An 8,053-nucleotide genomic window follows, 5' to 3' on the forward strand; every position below is an offset into this window, starting at 1 on the left:
TATCTGCTGGTCTCTTGTCATAAGGAGCCTAAATGAATTTGTGGTAACCATGGCTCAAAATTCTGTAGGACTCTTTCTATTTTTCTGGTGGGGGTGGATCTTCTCTGGAATAGGACAACTAGAGACTAAAGCACAAGTTCCCCCAAGTGAGAATTTAGGGTAAGGGTAAATGGGGTCACTGATATCTCCCATCTTTGATTTGGGAATAGAATATTCTATCATATTAGGGCCTACAACCCAATGCATTGATTTAGGGAATAGCTTAATATTTAGCATCTACATGTTGGTGCCTAATATGCATCTGCTCTAAAGTTGTTATATTCTGGGTGGGACGGTGTATGATGATGGATCATGAAGCCTATTTTCATACATTTTGAAGGGAATTTTCCTTTTTCTGAGGTGTTATACAGTTTTTTAGGCAATGAAATGCTATAAACACTTAAGCCAAGATCTATACTTTAAATAAAGATCTAGCTCAGTCAAAATTAATGACTCTCCCTTCTGAAACCTTTAGTATTTTGAGAACAGGTGCTGAAGATTGAATCCAGGGACACTGTATCACTGAGCTATACCACCAGTCCTTTTAAATTTTTGAGACAGGGTCTCACTATGTTGCCCAGGCTGGCCTGAAACTTGCAATAGTTCTACCTCAGCCTCCCAATTCACTGGGATTACAGATGTGTGGGACAGTGCCCTGCTCAATGTAACTTCTTGAAATAAAATTGATTGCTCTGATTTTTCTCCTTGAAGGATTGGGTAGGGACTCTCTGTTTAATCTCTGAGGATATTGGGCAAACTTCAAAAATTTAGGTAGTTGAAGCCCATGTTGGTGGGTCTATGCAAATATAACTTCCATTTCCATCATTAAAGCTACTCCATTTTTGAGTCCACTGTGGTCCACTGCACTGCCAATTGTCTCCCATGGTAGAGTCCTCTGCCAGATGTTAACCTGGAATAAGAAGTACTTCACAGTTCATGTCTAATCCCACAGAGAATTTTTCATTTATCATCTTGAAGAAGTATGAGTTGATTATAAAGATAGAGGTTTCTACTCCACTATCCCCACTTCAATAGCTTTGAATCCATAGTCCAAGACTCTGACATGGGTTACTTACAAAGACAAGTATTCCCATTCTAGGTATAAATCAAAGGAACAGAGAAGTAACTTCTGAGATGTTCATAATATAATGCAATTGAGTTCAGCTTGGTTTGGGAAAGAACTTAGTCTGTTATCAGGAGCTTATGTATATCTGTTTTAATAGCAAGACTGGCAATGATTGAGACCCTCAGGTATTGATAACAATTTAAGCTCCATGTTCAACAGTTCTCCAAATATCAGGGTATTCACATTTTGACAGTGCCTGTTTACCTTATTAAACAGTCCTAAGTTCTTTGAGAGACTGGGAGAATCATAACTGACTATATGTTATGGTGTTATAAAGTCATTCCACGTGAAGACCCCACCTCTTCAATACTTTTCAATAAGTATAGGGATTGAAAATTGGTTCAGATCTAGAATCTGGGTGTAGGGTTGGGGTATTTTATTCAGATGGCTGCTCATATCCTTGTTGGAGGATCCTCTCTTTTCCTAAGGAATTTTGTGTCCTTGGAACCATTTATTTAGTTCCTGAACTAAAAACAGGCATTAGTGCTATTATCAAATGACTGCATTTGCTTTTATCTGGTCTCTTTTACTTTTTGGATTTTTAAAGCTCCCATTGTTCTCAGTAAGCTCTATCAACTATCTAGTTCTGCTCTGGTTGGAATGTGTGGTAAAGGCTTCCCCAACCTGTCTTACTACTGGAAGGCTGTGGAGCCTTCAAGAAGTAGGGTCTAGCTATAAGTCTTCCAGTCATATGTGGGCCCAACACTGCAGGATATATTGGAACCCTGGTCCCTCCTCTTTCTCTCTTCAATTCCTAGTTGCCATGATCTGAACTGCTTTCTATGCCACATGCTCCCATCACACTGCAGGCTAAAAATAACGTCAACAATTGATGGACTAAACTTTCCAAAATTACTAGCCAAAATAAACCTTTCTTATTGCTAAATTATCTCAGGTGTTTTGTCATAACAACACAAAGCTAATTAATACACCTACCAACTATCCTGGAATAGAGAAGATGTTTATCCCTGTGCTGTTCAAGCATGATGGTTCTTCTCTCCTCAATATATTGATAATCACTCTGGTTAACAGAGTTGTGGGGTCCTGTTTTACAATGGAATCAGCTGTTGCATTTTCTTTCTTCAAGTATATATCCATTAAAGTCTGGCTATTTCCATAATCCTCCCTGTATCTTATGCCTTAGTATTTCTGTTCCTTTTGGTGTAATACAGAATGTGTTTGTAGTTTTCAACAGATATTTTAACAGTGTATCAATACCAACTTTCACGATATTTTAAAGGCTTGAATAACTTATCTTTATCAATCCTTTGACCCAATATTTTACAATCCATTTCACCCTGTGTTTTCAAAACATCCCAATGCAAATTTTAAGAGAAGAGGTAAGAAATTTAAGACATAGGAAGAAGATTCATAAATGATAGCTATCTGTTAAGACATGTGGATCTATTGGCATTATAGGTTAACTTGATGTTACTCATTTGCATGTGAAACATGAAACACAAAATCTGGTACCATTCCAAAAATAGATCACCTCTTCCAGAGCACCCAACTTTGGGTATGCACATGTATACACATATAAGTTCAAATTAAAATATTTACCTACACACTCTCTCACATGCTGTACCAGGGAGTAGCAGCAGGTTTAAACTAGGTCAAAGGATGAGAGTGAGAGAAGTTCTAGTCCTTTAATGTTTAAATGATCCCAGTTATGCTTGAATGAGAAGAGTGAATTCAACTTGTCAAGGAGGTTTGCAGACAGTACTCTGAAAGGTCAGAACAATCTGGTCATGGATCACCTTATCTAGCACAGGTCCACTGACTTACATTTCATTTCATGACTGTTATCCATTATATCAAATTTGGGTTAAGATGAAATAGTTCTGACAAAAATAAGGTAAGTGAAAGAAGACAGATAAATTGCTAATCCAAAACTAGAACTCTTTGGGACCTAACATACTTAGTCCAAGTTAGAGCACCACCATAATAAAGTCATAGGAGAAAACTGATTATTTCAGAGATAGAAACATTGCCAATGTCAACATGATTTTTAAATATAAAATAAGGAAAGTAAATTGTGACCTGATATAAAAAAATATAAATACTAAAGCAGGTACTGCTCATCAGTAATCTATTCTGAAAAATTCAAAGCTTATTTATTTATTTATTTTACTATCAGAGTGTTAAGAGTTCATGCTACTATTAATAATGGTCAAAATACTATACTTTAATGTTATTGTCTTTCACCAGTTGGTGTTGTATTGATTACACATAATTACACGAGGCACCAACTTCTATACCTTTATCCATCCCTATATGTTGAGGAAATAGGTATTCTTTTCTCCCTATAATTCTCCCTCTAAAATGTTCTTATTGCATATTTTAGTTGGAAGTATCATTCTTATAATAATTTTATTAGGACACTTGAAAATGTAGGAACAATAATTTGATTAAGTGAAGAAAGGGAAGAATACATTTCAAACCTCTTTAATTTTATTTTAACTGATTCAATTAAAGGAAAGTGTTTTCATGAAAGGCATGCAGAGCCTGGAAGACTTAAGATTGCTCCTATAAAGATGACCATCTACTAATTTGAATCATTTGAAATTTCCATTTCTATAGGACAAATGTAGTATAATATTGACAATTTTAAATAATTTAGTCTATCTAAATAGGCATCTGTAATGAAGTTGAATGAAAAAAAATCTGTGAATATGCTCAGCAAATTAGATTAACAAACAATATATATAAGAAGTGACCAATTGGCTTTTGGCACCATATAATTAAAGTGAATTTTTTTTCTGATAGTTAATACCTGATTGTAAAATAACTTTTAATTTCAAAATGGTCAGCTAATTCAGATTACTTGCAGCTATTAAACATATTTTAACATTTATCCCAAACATAGGACTAGTAATTATTAGACAGCATAACTAACCTAACCACTAATATCTTGCTTGTTGGGTAATCTAACAATGTACTTCATACTCTAAAATCATTGTGCCTAGACGAAGAAGCCTAACTTTTGATACAAAAAAATGACTATATTGTATAATTATAGTATATTCATAGTATCTTGGATGTCTTCTATAAACCCTGTAGCATTTCAAATGAATTAGAAGGTGAAATTATAATTATTTCCCATGCAGAGTAATAAAGGAAAGCTTCTAACTTGGTCTTCCAGTTTTTGTGAATCAGTGCTGCCTTTTTTGAAACAATACTTTAAATGAATCTAAACATTTACTGCTTATCTTAAAACTACTCCATTGAAAAAGCTGTCATTTACATGCATATTTAACTAGGTCACTGCACACCAGTGTTCACAGAATGAACAAAAACGTGATATTGAAAAATACTTAGAAATTTACATATAGTAAAAGATATAAAGTTCTTTATGAGTATAGTGTATTACATATAAAATATGCAATTTCTTGCAAATATTGAGGACTTGAAGACCTCATTCTTGAAAACAGCTTAAAAATGTGATTTTTGTGTTTCTTCCAAATAATCAAGCTCATTTTTTTTCTCAACAGTACCACCATTCCAGATGTTCTAAAATTTACTAGATGTGAAATCTCAACTTTATCTAGAAAGACATCATAGGCTTATTTATATAAAATAATTAATAGTATATTTGAATATATTGTATGCAAATCAAATATGTAAAAAGTAAATATTACTCTGTTGATATGTGAAAGTTTTTTCTGATATCCAGAATTTATTCAGTGGTTTGTTGTTCCTTTTTAATATGTTGTATTTTTATAAGTACTATTGCTTTTTCAGGGTTATCTATTCTGTCATATTCATTAGTTTGAGAAAATTCGTTTCTATTTCTTATTTCTTATAAATTCTTAAGAACAAGTGTTGAAATTTGTCAGTGCCTTTTTTGTATCTATTGGAATGAGTATATTCATTTTCTTTTTTATTCTTGATGAGTTATATTATCAGAAGACTTAATGTTAAATCAATCTTTCCTTTTGGATAACATTTACTTGGTCATAATGTGTTGTCTTTTTCACATAATATTAACTTGGTTTTGCTACTAATTTGTTGAAGATTTCTGTGTTTATGTTCCTGAGGAATATCAGCCTTTAACTTTTGTTCTTGTAAAATACACTCTTCTGTCTTTATAAAGTGAGACTGGACATATTTCATCTTCCTTTTTTTTCTGAAAAAGCTTATGCATTTTATTCTTCCTTAAATGTTGGGTATGATAACCAGTGAAGCCACTAGGAATTTCCTTGGTGGAATTCCTTAAAATTACCAATATAACATACTTAAAACATATAGGAGCATTTGAACTTGATAATTTTCTTGCTTAATATTCTAGATGAAATTCTAAAATAGCCTTTGTGATTCCTTCCCTTACTGCACATGCCTGTACACTCTCCTCTTCTTGAGTCTGGGTCAGAAGTGTGAATATGTATGGGTTTCACTGTTGAGGTTAGGTAGTCAAGTGGCTGCCTTGGAGGTAATCAAAGGGGAGAGTATTATGGAACAGTGTTTAAAAGAAAGGTTGGGCTCCTCCTGAAGGGAGAGAATCTCCTGTTGATTTCAAAAATAAAAACTTACATGTTAGAGAGATGATTATGTGGTAGAAATGACTGGAAGATCCATAGTACATCAGGGCCTCCATCAAATTAGAAGAGGTCCCCGGGCCTCGGGTGAGCACCCAGGCTAGCCACACCTTGTTGTCAGCCTCATGAGATGTTCATATCTCCCCCTTATTTTCAAAGCTAGAAACTGTTGGAGTCCTCATTCTGTGTAGATCTGACCTTCCTTACACTGTCACACGTCCTTTTCCAAAGCTAATAGGTTGGCTTCCTTTTTAACTTGCAAAGACCATTGTGATTATGTTGGACCAAGCCTAAAATCCAGGAAAATCTCTCCACTATGAGATCAGCAATTTCACTTTCTCTTTACTGGGTAACATATTCACAGGTTCAAGGATAACTGGGATGTATGCATCATTAGGACCACTAATCTGTCTATTGAACTTTACAAACATTGATTTTTTAAACAAGTCAATTATAAAATTAATGTATATTGTATTATTGTTTGGTAGAGTGTGGTATACATTTTGGTGGAACTAAATTGATTACTAGTGTTTTGTTTGTTCTTTTGCTTTTCTATTTTTCAATTACTAATAAGTGTGTCCATAATCTTCAATTATGATTATTAATTTGTTTTATTTTTCTCTTTAATTCTACCCATCTGTTCTCTTAATAAATTGAGCCCTTTACTATCATAAAATGTCCTTCCTTACCTCTGGTAATGTTAGCAGTAAGTAATGAGCAGTAAGTAATTGACGTGAAGGAGGAGTTGATTACCTGATTGGTAAAGAGTGCAGGTGTCCCCAGTTCCCAAGGGAACCATCAAACAGTGGAGTGCCTAGCAAGATTACAGGTTTACTTTCAGTTATTTTTAAACTTTTCTTTAAGTTACTATCAAGACAGATGAGTAAACAATTTGCAGTAGATAATCTGTGGAAAAATATCCATACACAAACTTTGAGTAGAGAGTAAACGGAGATAATGGGAGGCAATACCTCAAGAAAGAAGGATTTATAAGACTAACTCTTGACAGTACCCATAAAGGTCAAGATAAAACTAGGAGTCATGGCCTCCATGGTCTCCTATCTCAGAATGGGGGGAATTCTTCAGTGATGCAGATGCAATAAGGTAACCTCTGATAGCTGCCGAACCCAGTATCCACATTGACATAGGATTGACTTATAACTGAAGCCCCCCCTCAATAGGATGGCTGCCGTGGCAGTTTCAGAAAAGATCAATTAGGGTCAAAAACTCTACTGCCCAACGTGAAGGAGGAGTTGATTACCTGATTGGTAAAGAATGCAGGTGTCCCCAGTTCTCAAGGGAACCATCAAACAGCAATCAATCTGGAAGCAGCACTGCTTCCTTTGTCATTCTCTAATTATAGACGACCCACTCTCTCCCCTGAGAGTGCTCTCTGCTTGAGCCTTACCTTATTCTCACTTTGATTCCACTTTACCTTCACTTATTACAAAATCCTTTTGCATGACTTTCAGTGTCTGATTTTAAATTTTCTTTTGTCATAAGAACTGAAGTTTGAAGCTTCAGCTCCCTGCTCTCCTGTGACAGCAATAGTTTGCTATGAATTAAATGTCCTCTCCAAGACTCATGTTGAAATTCAACTGCTATTGTAACTATTAAAAGATGGGACCTTTAAGAGGTGATTGGGATTTTTGCCATTATTGCTGAAGTGAGTGAGTTATCGCAGGGATGGGTTCTTGTTAGAAAAGGATCTGTCCAGCAGATTACCTCTCAGTCATGTGTATGCTCACCTGTCCTTCCACCAAATTGTGATATGGCACAAAAGCTTTTGCTCCAGAACAGTGAGCCGTATAAATTTCTATTATTTTTACTTATTGAGAATGCTATATTCTGTTGTAGCAGCAGAATATGGACAAAAATAAAAACTAATACTAAGAATTAGAGCTGTAGCAACAAATGCCTATAAGTGGCTTTTGAAGTGGGCAATTGGTAGAAACTGAAAGACTTTGAAAGAGTAGGCTAGGGAAAGTCTAGATTTCTATGAATGAAACTTTAAGGGTGATTATGGTGAGGGTGAAGAAGAAAGAACTATAGGGGAAATCTGAATGTTCATAGAGATGGCGTAAGTGGTCATAACCAGAATGTTAATAAAAATGGATAGGAAAGCCCATTCTGATGAGTTCTTAGAAAGAAATGAGCAACAAGCTATTAGAAACAGGAATAAAGGCCATACCTGATATACATTTGCAATGAACTTGATGAATTTCTGTTCATATCCCAGGATTTTAAAGAATGCAGAACATAAGAGTGTTGACCTCTAATATTTGGCAGAAGAAATATATAAGCATAAAGTGTTCAAGCCGCTGTGTGACTCTTTATTACTTTTATCCATTAA

This window comes from Marmota monax, unplaced genomic scaffold, assembly GCF_021218885.2.
Source record: "Marmota monax isolate L192 unplaced genomic scaffold, Marmota_monax_Labrador192_F-V1.1 WCK01_AAM20220418_F8-fsc00052, whole genome shotgun sequence".
Classification (NCBI taxonomy): Eukaryota; Metazoa; Chordata; class Mammalia; order Rodentia; family Sciuridae; genus Marmota; species Marmota monax.